Genomic DNA, 11,162 nt, shown 5'->3' on the forward strand with positions numbered 1-11,162 from the left:
CGACCACTCAGAACTTAATTGCCCAGCCAGGCACTGGGTCCCTGGGAGGGTCCTGGGGAAATCCAGTCCCTTATGATGCCTAAAATATCTGGTGACTGTGTCCTGGCCCTGGCCCAGGGGACTTCCTTTCCAGCACCCTCCCTTATATCATCAGCACCACCCCCCCCCCGATTATTTTTGTTAAAACTGCCTGTAACTTAGGGGTATGGAAACCACAAACTGATCAGCAGAGAAAAGGGTAGGGGTGGGGGGGCGGGAAAACCTGGAAGCCATTTGGAGCCAGTTCCCTCCCTGAGCAGGTTTCTTCCCCCCATAGCTTGGCCCAAACCTGCTGGGAAACCTGCTACCTGGCCCTGTTCCCTGGCAGGTTCCTCCCACCCCACAAGCATCTGGATCTGGCCTTTGGAGAGCCTCAGCTGGAAGCACTTGAATACAGAAAACCAAGATGCAGACAGAAAAACCTGAAATCCCAGATGGGGTGATGTTATAGGGAAACACCCCATGAGGAGGGCCTCAGTAGCTTGCCTCCTCTTGGTAGTGGGGTGGGGTCCTCTGGGCCCTCCCTGGGCTTAGGTAGTCACCTGCCAACCCTGGAGCCCTGTTGGCCACTGGGCTTTCTAGGCAGTACTTAGGATCACATGTCTGCTGGCCCCAGCCAAAGACCTGGCCACTCCGGTTGGTGCCCTGTGTGTAGCCCATCCACAGAGACATGGAGGAATTGTCACAGTTGTCATTCTCCAACTTGATGTCATAGGTGTGCTACCTGATCCCAGGAGCCGTCATGCCCACCTGGCCGGCACACTTGGTACCGTCTGGAGCCCAGTGGCCTGCCCTCATGGTAACATCATCAAAGTTCCACTCATTTTCCGGGAACTTGATGCCGATGTCCACACCACTCTGCAGCCCCTTTGTTTTGGCCTTCCCTGCCAGAGCCAGAAGAGACACCAGCATCTGTGCCATGTTTCCACTCTCTGATCATTGGCCTCAAATAGGTCCACGGAGTTCTTGCCATAGCTGACCATGGCCTTGATGAAGTTGGAGAGGTTTTCTAGCTGGTGCCAGTTTTGAATGGAGTGGTTGATCTTAGGGACAGAGCCGGGCTTATTCTTGAGTGTACACAGAATAATCACATCCTTCAGACCCTTCCGGAAGACAACCAATGAGTCCCTCAATCCAGCTATGGAGTTCTGCCTCCTGAGGGTTATATTTAGGTAGGAGCCAGTTCTTGACTTGGGCTGAAAGCCTGTGTGAAGGCCACTAGTTGAATTGCGTGGAGCTCATGTGGGCAGCAGCAACAGCAGGATAGATGGCCCCGGGGGTGAGATGGCTGGGAACGCTATGTCTACTTTCTACGCCAGTACCATGCTGTTTTGATTATTATGGCCTTGTAGTATAGTGTCTTCAGTTTCTTCAGTGTCTTAAGATTTTCTAAGTACAGATCTTTTACATCCTTGGTTAAAATTATTCCCAGATATTTTTTATATTTTGATGCAATTGTGAATAGTATATTTGTTTCTCTTTCTAATAACTCATTATTGCTGTATATAAATGCCACTGATTTCTAGATATTTATTTTGTATCCTGTTACTTTACTGACTTCATTTTTAGTTTTTTAATTGAATCTTTAGGATTCTCTATATACAGTATCATGTCATCTGAAAATAATGGAGGTTTTTTTTAATTATTGCTTCAATTTCATTAGTTGTAATCTAGCCAGAATTTTTTATTCTTCCTGATTCAGTTTTAGAAAATTGCATGTTTCTAGAAATTTATCCGTATTGTCCAGACTGTTCAATTTGTTGGCATATAGTTGTTCGTAATATTTTCTTATAATCCTTTGTATTTTGGGGGGGCGTCAGTTGTAAATTCTCTTTCATTTTTTTCCACTCTCACTTCTGATTTTATTTATTTGAGTCCCCTCTCTCTTTTTTTCTTGGTGGGTTTGGTTAACGGTTTGTCAATCTTATTTATCTTATCAAAGAACCAGCTCTTGGTTTCACTGAACTTCTACATTGTTATTTTTTTAAGACTCTATTTTGTTTATCACTGCTCTGATCTTTATTATTTCCTTTCTTCTACTCACTTTGGGCTTTGGTATTTTCTAGTTCCTTTACGTGTAAAGTTAGATTGTTTATTTGAGATTATCTTATTTCTTGAGGTAGGCCTGTAATGCTGTAAATCTCCCTCTTAGGACTGTTTACTCTGTGTCCCATAGATTTTGGATCGTTGTGTTCTCATTCTAATTGTTTTCAAGTATCTTTTTTTTTTTTAAAGATTTTATTTATTTATTTTTAGAGAGAAGGGAAGGGAGGGAGAAAGAGAGAGAAACATCAATGCGTAGTTGCCTCTCATGTGGCCCCCACTGGGGACCTGGCCTGTAACCCCAGCATGTGTCCTGACTAGGAATCGAACTGGCGACCCTTTGGTTCACAGTCTGTGCTCAATCCACTGAGATACACCAGCCAGGTCTGGGTTCAAGTATCTTTTAATTTCTTCCTTGATCTCATTGTTAACCCATTCATTGGTTAGTAACATGTTATTTAGCCTCCATGTCTCTGTGTGTTTTTAGGGGGTTTGTGTGTGCGTGTGGTTTTCCAGTTTCATACAATTATGTTCAGAGAAGATGCTTGATATGAATTCAATCTTAAATTTATTGAGACTTGTTTTATGTACTACCATGTGGTCTATCCTAGAAAATGTTCCATGTGCACTTGAAAACAATGTATATTATGCTGTTTTAGGATATAATTGTCTGAAGATATTATTAAATCCATCTGATCTAGTGTGTCTTTTAAGGCCACCGTTTCCTTGTTGATTTTCAGTCCTGGCCATATTACTGTTGCTCTCTTCCTTTATGTCCATCAAGATTTGCTTTATATATTAGGTGTTCCTATGTTTGGTGCATAAATGTTTACAAGGGTTATATCCTCTTGTTGGATTGTCCCCTTTATCATTGTGTAGTGACCTTCTTTGTCTCATACTATAGCCTTTGTTTTAAAGTCTATTTTTTGTCATATAAGTATTGTTACCTCAGCTTTTTTAAAATTTCCATTTACATGAAATTTTTTCCCATTCCTTTCATTTTAGCCTATGTATATCTTTCATTTTGAAGTGGGTCACTTGTAGATAGCATATATATGAGCCTTGTTTTCTTTTTTTAAGATTTTATTTTTATTTTTTAGAGAAAGGGGAAGGGAGGGAAAAAGATGGAGAGAAACATTGATGCATGAGAAATACACGAGTTGCCTCTCACACACCCCAACCGGGGACCCAGGCATGTGCCCTGACAGAGAACTGAACCAGTGACCTCTCAGTTCACAGGCCGGCGCTCAATCCACTGAGCCCCACCAGCCAGGGCCTCCTTCAGTTTTAAATGATAACCTTGCTGGGTAAAGTAGTCTTCATTTTAGGTCCTTGCTTTTCATCATTTTGACAATTTCTTGCCAATTCCTTTTGGCCTAAAATGTTTCTGTTGAGAAATCAACTGATAGTCTTATGGAGGCTCCCATGCAGGTAACTGTCTCTTGCCGCTTTTTGTTTTTCTTTATATTGATTCTAGAGAGAGGGGAAGGGAGAGAGAAAGAGAGGGAGAGAAACATCGATCAGTTGCCTCTTGCACGTGCCTCAACTGAGGACAGAACTGCAACCCAGGCATCAGCCCTGACCAAGAATTGAACCGGTGACCTTTTGCTTTGCAGGATAATGCCCAACAGAATGAGCCACACCTAGCCAGGGTTCTCTTGCTACTTTTGATGCTCTCTTTAGCCTTGACTGTTGTGGCTCAGTAGGATAGACATTGTCTCACAAACCAAAAGCCACTGGTTCAATTCCTATGATGTGGATGTTGTTATACTTCATGTTGTCCCATAGGTTCTTTAAAATATCCTCATTTAAAAATTTTTTAATTTAATTTAATTTTTTTCTGCTCTAATTGGGTGTTTTCTACTACCTTATTTTCTAAATCACTAATTCAATCTTCTGCTTCATCCAGCCATTTGTTACTTGCAGTGTATTCTTCATTTCTGATTCTTCTTTTTATGGTTTCTATGTTCTTCTTCACGCTGTTGTTGTTCTCACTAAGTTCCTTGACCATCCTTATAGTCATTTCTCTTGAACTCTATATCTGGTAAATTGCTATCTTTGTTTCCTTTAGCTCCCTTTTTCTGCAGATTTCTTCTGTTCTTTTCATTTGGGGCATATTTCTTTGTCTCTTCATTTTGGCTCCCTCTTTGTGTTTGCTTCTAGGTATTGGGTAGATCTGCTATGACTCCCAGTATTGGTAAGGTGGCCTAGTGTAGTAGGTGTCCTGTGAGATCCAGTGGTACAGACTACCTTATCACCTGAGCTGGGTACTCTAGGAATGTCCCTTCTGTACACATATGTTTCCTCCTGTTATAATTCAGTCTTGATTGCTTTTGGCTCTTTCGTGCATGGATTGACCCTCAGGGTGGCTGACTGTGAGACTCAACACCCAACACGGTGTGCAAGCTGCTGTGCAGGTGCTTATCATTCGAAGCAGAACTCGCCTCAGCAGGGTTTGGTGCCTGCGGAGATTTCTGTGGCTACGCTGCTTGTGAAACTTATTGGATCTTGTACTGTTGTTGTCTGCCCACTGGGTGTGTAGGTTCTGGGCCTTTCTGATGGACTCTGGTGCAGGCCTTTGCCAGATTCTGCCTGTGATGACTGGCCCTGGGCAACCTGTTTGGAGCTACGAGAGACCCTCAGCTTGTGGCTCCCTCTGCTGGGCCTGGGTGCATGCAGTAAGGACCAAGCTATGTCCCAAGGCCATCTTTACCAGCACAGGGATGGGTCAGCAATATTCTCAAAGCACCCAGAGATCCTCTTCCACCTGCAGCCTGCTTGCTAGTCTTGGTCGCTGAAAGACCCTCTGGTGGTACTTGAGTTGCATGTGGTAGGTTCTCAGTGAGTCACCAGGTAGGGGTGATGGGTGTTCACCAGGTCGATACAAATTCAAACTCAGTGCCCGTGCTGGGTCTGAGGCCACTCAGCATATGTCCCAGGGTATACCAAGTCTAGCTGCCATACTCTGGGTGTTCAAACATCTCTGTGGTGAAGCAGGTCTCAGGGAGTTGTCCGGGTGAGGCCAGCAAAGTGTATCAGGCCCAAACAGACCAAGATTTGGATATGTGAAGGGAGGGCTCTACACCAGTCAGGCATGCAAGGGAAAAATGGCCCCCATCCTAGAGCCACAACTCAGTCTGTCCCAGATTCCCCAAGGAGCCTGATCTCAGCTCCCTGGCTGTCTCATAGGGCTGTAGATCTTCTGTGAGTGGCAGGTGCTGGTCAGGCTTGGAGGAAGGTTAGGGGAGTGGCCCTTGCCCCAGAGCCACACAACTCTGTCTGTCTTAGATTCTGCCTAGATTTTGGGAGGGTGGGGAGATATCACTTAAAGGATCTGCACAGTCTCAGAACATACGCAAACCACCCACTGTGGGATTCACCACCCGGGCAACAGCTGGAAGGGTGCCAGGGGTCAAATCTCCAAAAGCCAGAAATTGGCACTGTCCCATCTCCAAGCACTCCCCTACATAGACCCACAAAGTGGTGAAGCGGGTTACCCTGTCCTGGTGAACACGTAAGGCTCTGCCCCACCCACACAATTTATAGATGCCTTTTCTGTAATACACCATGCTACTAAGACAGAGAGTCAAAGCAGCTCTAGCTAATACACAGAAACACACACAGGGAGGAAGCCAAATTGATGAGACAAAGAAATATGATGCAAATGAAAGAACAGGAAAAAAAACCCCAGATAACTAAACAAAATGGAGATAACCAATTTATCAGATATGGAGTTCAAAACACAGGTGATCAGGATGCTCTCACCTCACTGAGTACAGCAATAACATAAAGGAAGAAATGAAGGTTACACTAAGTAAAAATAAAAATCTACAGGGAAATGGAGGAAGCTGGGTTTCAATGATTTGGAACATAAGAAAGAAGCATTTAACCAGAACAGCAAGAAGAAAAAAAATGTTTTTAAATGAGGAAGTATAAGAAGCTTCTGGGCCATCTCCAAATGTACCAACATCCACATCATAGGGGTGCCAGAAGGAGAAGAGGAAGAGCAAGAAATTGAAAACTTATTTGAAAAAATCATGAAAGAAAACTTCCCTAATTTGGTGAAGGAAATTGACATGCAAATCCAGGAAGCACAGAGAATCCCACACAAACTGGACCCAAAGAGGCCCTCTGTGAGACACAGCATAATTAAAATGACAAAGTTTAAAGAGAGAATCTTAAAAGCAGCAAGAGAAAAGCAGAGAGTTACCTACACAAAGGAGTTCCCATAAAACTGTCAGCTGATTTCTCAAAAGAAACTTTACAGGCAAGAAGAGACTGATGAAAAAAGCAAGGACCTACAACCCAGATAACTGTATCAGCAAAGCTATCATTTAGAATGGAAGGGCAGATAAAGTGCTCCCAGACAAGGTAAAGCTAAAGGAGGTCATCATCACCAAGCCTGTATTACAAGAAATATCAAAGGGACTTATTTAAGAAAAAGGAGAAAATCAAAATTATGAACATTAAAATGACAACAAACTCACAACTATCAACAACTGAATCTAAGAAAACAAAATAAGCAAACAACCAGAACAGGAGCAGAATCATAAATACGGAGATCATTTGAAGGCTATCAACAGGGAGGGGGGAAGGGGAGAATGGAAGAAAGGGTGCAGGGGTTAAGAAGCATATTTGGTAGCTACAAAATAGACAGGGGGATGTTAAGAATAGTATAGGAAATGGAGAAGCCAAAGAACTTACATGTATAACGCATGGACATGAACTAAGGGGGGGATTGCTGGAAGGAAGGAGGGTATCATGCTTAGGGGGGCAAAGGGAGAAAATTGGGACCATTGTAATAGCATAATCAATAAAATATATGCTTTTTAAAAAGTAGAAACAAAAAAAATTCAGTTATCAGTGCTTTGTCCATTTTAAAATTAAGGGCCTGCAAAAATAGGTCTTCGTTTGTCCTTAATGCACTTTTAATAAATCACATAAATGATGAAAACATCCTATAATTGCATTGAAGTCAAGTTTATCCTAGCATATAAACACAAAATTGTACAGAATATTTATTATTCGTATCCATTGAAATAAGCTACTGTGAACAAGATAAAATGGGCTTGCTGGTTTGAGATTTATGCTAGCTGTAAGGAGAAAGTCAGCTTGCTTGTCAATGTCTGTTGTTTTCCTCTCACAACAACAATTTGAGTTGTTCACATTTAGAAACAGCGAAGACATCACTGTGTTTCCTGTCCCGCCCACAGTGGGCCATGTCGGGATTTTTCATTGTGCTGTGTTGCACTGGAAGCCCGTCTGCACTTTTTCCATTGCAAAGCCCTTAGGGAAACAAGTTTTTAAATATGGCATAAATGTAAGATAGGCCTTTTTTTTTTTTGTAGATAATTGTGCTTTTTCATCTGTTCTTGTTCTCTTCTTCCTTTAAAGAACTTTCTCTTCCCTCTCCCGCCCTTCTCACCCCCACCAGACCCTTGCGCACGCACTCTGAGGTGTTCCAAACACAGAGGAAGGCCTGATGCGGAGCAGACCCCTGCCCCTAAGCAGGGGTGGAGCCAGTATGAAAGAAGGCAGATAAGAGGAAATGGCGAAGCTCCTAGTATTTAACAGTTAGGGCTCTTGCCAAGCAAAGTTCAAAGCCCCTGGGTTTTCCAGTACCCTTACAAGACAGATTGACTCCTCAAGCCCAAATCTAGAAGCACAGCAGCAGACGTCGGCTCTGTGTAGCACCGCCTACCACTCAGCTGCAGCCCAGGGCTGCAGGGGCACTGTGTGGTCTCATGTTAGACCAGGGGAAAGGACCTGCAGCCGGAGTTGGAGTTGAGACTGTGTGCAGATAACCCCTGGGTCCCTCTCACACACTGCAAGTGAGCTCAGAGAGAGGAGCCTGGAGGGCAGAGCACAATCTATATAACTGGTGCCTTTCAAATGGACTTGGAAAGGTGTATTTTCCAGTCCCTTAGCTAGTTCCCCAGAGCCATGTGACAAAAGTAAATGGGAAGGTGACCTGACTGAGACATTACTGTAAATGACGATCTGCAAAAGCACCTCTGGCTCAGCCTCTCAGAGGCAGCTTGGGGTTTATGTCACCAAGGGCAAGAGCAGGAGAATTCATTACAGTCCCTATTAGACCCCATTTCCATCCATTGGGCTCATCACTTAAAGCTAGCCTATGTCAGAAATGTGTCTGGGTTTTATCTCCAGCACCTTCCACCATACAGGGAGACCTTGGAGAAAGATTAGACAGAATCCTGAAAAATCAATAAACAAATAAAGGTCAAGAGGCATGGGAGCTCCTCAAAAGTGGCATATCTGGGAGGGAGGGACAGCAGGCAGTGCTGTGTTGGGAGTGAAAGTTGTGGTGTTACAAGAAACTGACAGTTCTGATACTCTCTGAGCGTTCAGCTAAGATTTAAAGGGACAAGGACCCAATTAAAGACAGTGCAAAACCATAGGCAAGAGCAATGAATGGTATGGCTCTGTAAGTTACAAATGGTAGTTGCCAGCATTTCTCCAGAAATGCAAAGGAAATAAATGAGGCTTTTGTTTTGTTTTGTTTTGTTTTGTTTTGTTTAGTGGTGGTGGTGGTAGCCGTGTAACAAAGAATTTTTTAAGAGTCCTAATAAGATAGGTGGTATATACTAACTAGCAGAATTCTTATGTGATTTCTATGCTTATAAAGGGAGCAGAGCCATCATGGCTGAAGTGGGGCTTCAGAGGGAAATCCTATTCTAACCTCAAGGTGGGCATGGAAAGCACCTGGCCAACTGAAGTGACTTGAAGCTTCAAGCTCAGGTAAGGAAAGTAGAGTAAGGGAGAGGTAGTTATCTTCTAGATCTGGCCCTGGCAACATTTTGGGAATAATCATCAAGCTGTGGCTTGTGAGATCTTGGAAATGGAGGTAGTCATTGCTAGGAACCAGCAGGAGTTTTCTGCGAGTTAAGAGTGTCAGCTGAACCCCTTCCTTTTTTGAAAGCAGCGCTCACCTAGTACATGAAGGAGTAATCATTCACTCCATATTTCTCAAGCATTATGTTGTAGGCATTGTGCTAGAATAATGCCTTCCATTGTATATGTTTACAGTTTAGAAAGCAATACAAGTTTGATTTTTAACCTGATTATTAAAAAATTAAATCATTTTTCTGATTATTGAAGAGAAAGTGACAGAGAAGAAAATAAATCACCTATAATCATGTCACCTATAATCTTATCACCGATTAACATTTTGCTGTATTACTTTCCATTTCTTAAAAATACAGGTTTTAAAATAAAAGTATCTTACTCTATTATCTGGAGTTTTACTTTTTTAAAAAATGCAAATTTTTAAAAAGTTTTCTTAAATGAATTCCCATATACAGGGAAGTGCTTAAATGAGTAAATGTGATTAACTTTTACAAAGTGAACACATTGTCTAACTATTATCAAGATAAAAAAATAGTCCTGGTGGGTGTGGCTCAGTTGGTTGGGTGTCACACAGCAAACTGAAAGGTTACAGGTTCGATTCCCAGTCAGGTTGCAGGTTCAGTCCCAGGTTGGCACATAAACAAGAGGCAACCAATAGATGTTTCTCTCTCACACTGATGTTTCTCTCTCCCTCCCTTCCCATCTCACTAAGAAATAAATAAATAATAAATAATTTAAAATTTCATATAGTAACTTTATGTCTAACTTTTTGAGGAATTTCCAAAGTATTTTTCACGCCAGCTGTACTATTTTACATTCCCACCAGCAATATATGAAGGTTCTCATATCTCCACATTCTCACCAACACTTTTTATTTACCATTTTTATTATAGCCATCATATTGGGTGTGCTATAATACCTCGTTATGTGTTTTTTGTTTTTTGGATGCTATTTATAAATAAGAGTGTGTCATAAGCTGTTTCCAGACAGATTTGTTTCTCATTTCGATTTGCATTTCTCTGCTGACCAGTTATGTTAAGTATCTTTTGATGTGTTTATTAGCTGTTTGTGTATCTTCCTTGGAAAAATATCTATTTAGATCCCCCCTTTATTTTTTAATTGTGTTGTCTTTTTATTTTTGAGTTGTAAAGGTTTTTTATATACTCTAGATACATTTCTTATTAGATACGTGACTAACAAATATTTTCTACTCTTCTGTGATCTCTCTTTTCATTTTCTTTTTTTTTTAAGATTTTATTTATTTCTTTTTAGAGAGGGAAGGGAGGGAGAAAGAGAGAGAGAGAGAAACATCAATGTGCGGTTGCTGGGGGTCATGGCCTGCAACCCAGGCATGTACCCTGACTGGGAATCGAACCCGCAACACTTTGGTTCGCAGCCTACGCTCAATCTACTGAGCTACGCCAGCCAGGGCTCATTTTCTTGATGTCCTTTGAAGCACTAAGTTTCAAATATTTATTTTACTTTATTTATTTATTTTCTTAAATTTATTTTTAAACAGGGGGAAAGGGAGGGAGAAAGAGAGGGAGAGAAGCATCAATATGTGGTTTCCTCTCACGCACCCTGCATTGGGGAATCTGGTCCGCAACCCAGGCTTGTGCCCTGACTGGGAATCGAACCAGCAACATTTTGGTTAGCAGGCCTGCCCTCAATCCACTGAGACACACCAGCCAGGGCTAACATTTCAAATTTTGATGATGTCCAATTTATTAATTTTTGTTGTTAATTGTTTGGGCATCAAAACCAAAAACAAACCCTGCCTAATTCTAAGGTCCCTAAGACTTACCCCTATGTTTTCTTTGAACTTTTTAGAGTTTTGGCTCTTACATTTAGGTCTTTGATCCATGTTGAGTTAATTTTTTTGTATATGGTGTGAGATAGGGGGTCTACCTTTATTATTTTACATATGGATATCAAGTGTCCCAGCACCATGTGTCGAAAAGACTATTTTAATTTTGCAATTGAGTGGTTTTACACCCTAGTGAAAAATAAGCTCACAGTTAATGTGAGGGTTTATTTCTGGGCTCTCAGTTCTATTCCTTGCTCTATGTGTCTATCTGTATGCCAGTACCATATTGTCTTGGTTACTGTTGATTTGTAGTGAGTTCTGAAATGGAGAAATGTGAGTTCTCCAACTTTGTTATTCTTCAAGATTGTTTTGTCTATTCTGGGGCTCTTGAATTTCCACATCAGTT

The 11,162-nt window shown here is 41.8% G+C and overlaps 1 pseudogene; it reads right to left on the minus strand.

The window, feature by feature from the left end:
- Positions 1 to 513: 513 nt before the first annotated feature.
- On the minus strand, positions 514 to 1,281 carry LOC123822188 (annotated as a pseudogene).
- Between the last annotated feature and the right edge of the window lie 9,881 nt (positions 1,282 to 11,162).

The sequence above is a fragment of the Phyllostomus hastatus genome, unplaced genomic scaffold (genome assembly GCF_019186645.2).
Source record: "Phyllostomus hastatus isolate PE091 unplaced genomic scaffold, TTU_PhHast_1.1 phas_contig_40, whole genome shotgun sequence".
Classification (NCBI taxonomy): Eukaryota; Metazoa; Chordata; class Mammalia; order Chiroptera; family Phyllostomidae; genus Phyllostomus; species Phyllostomus hastatus.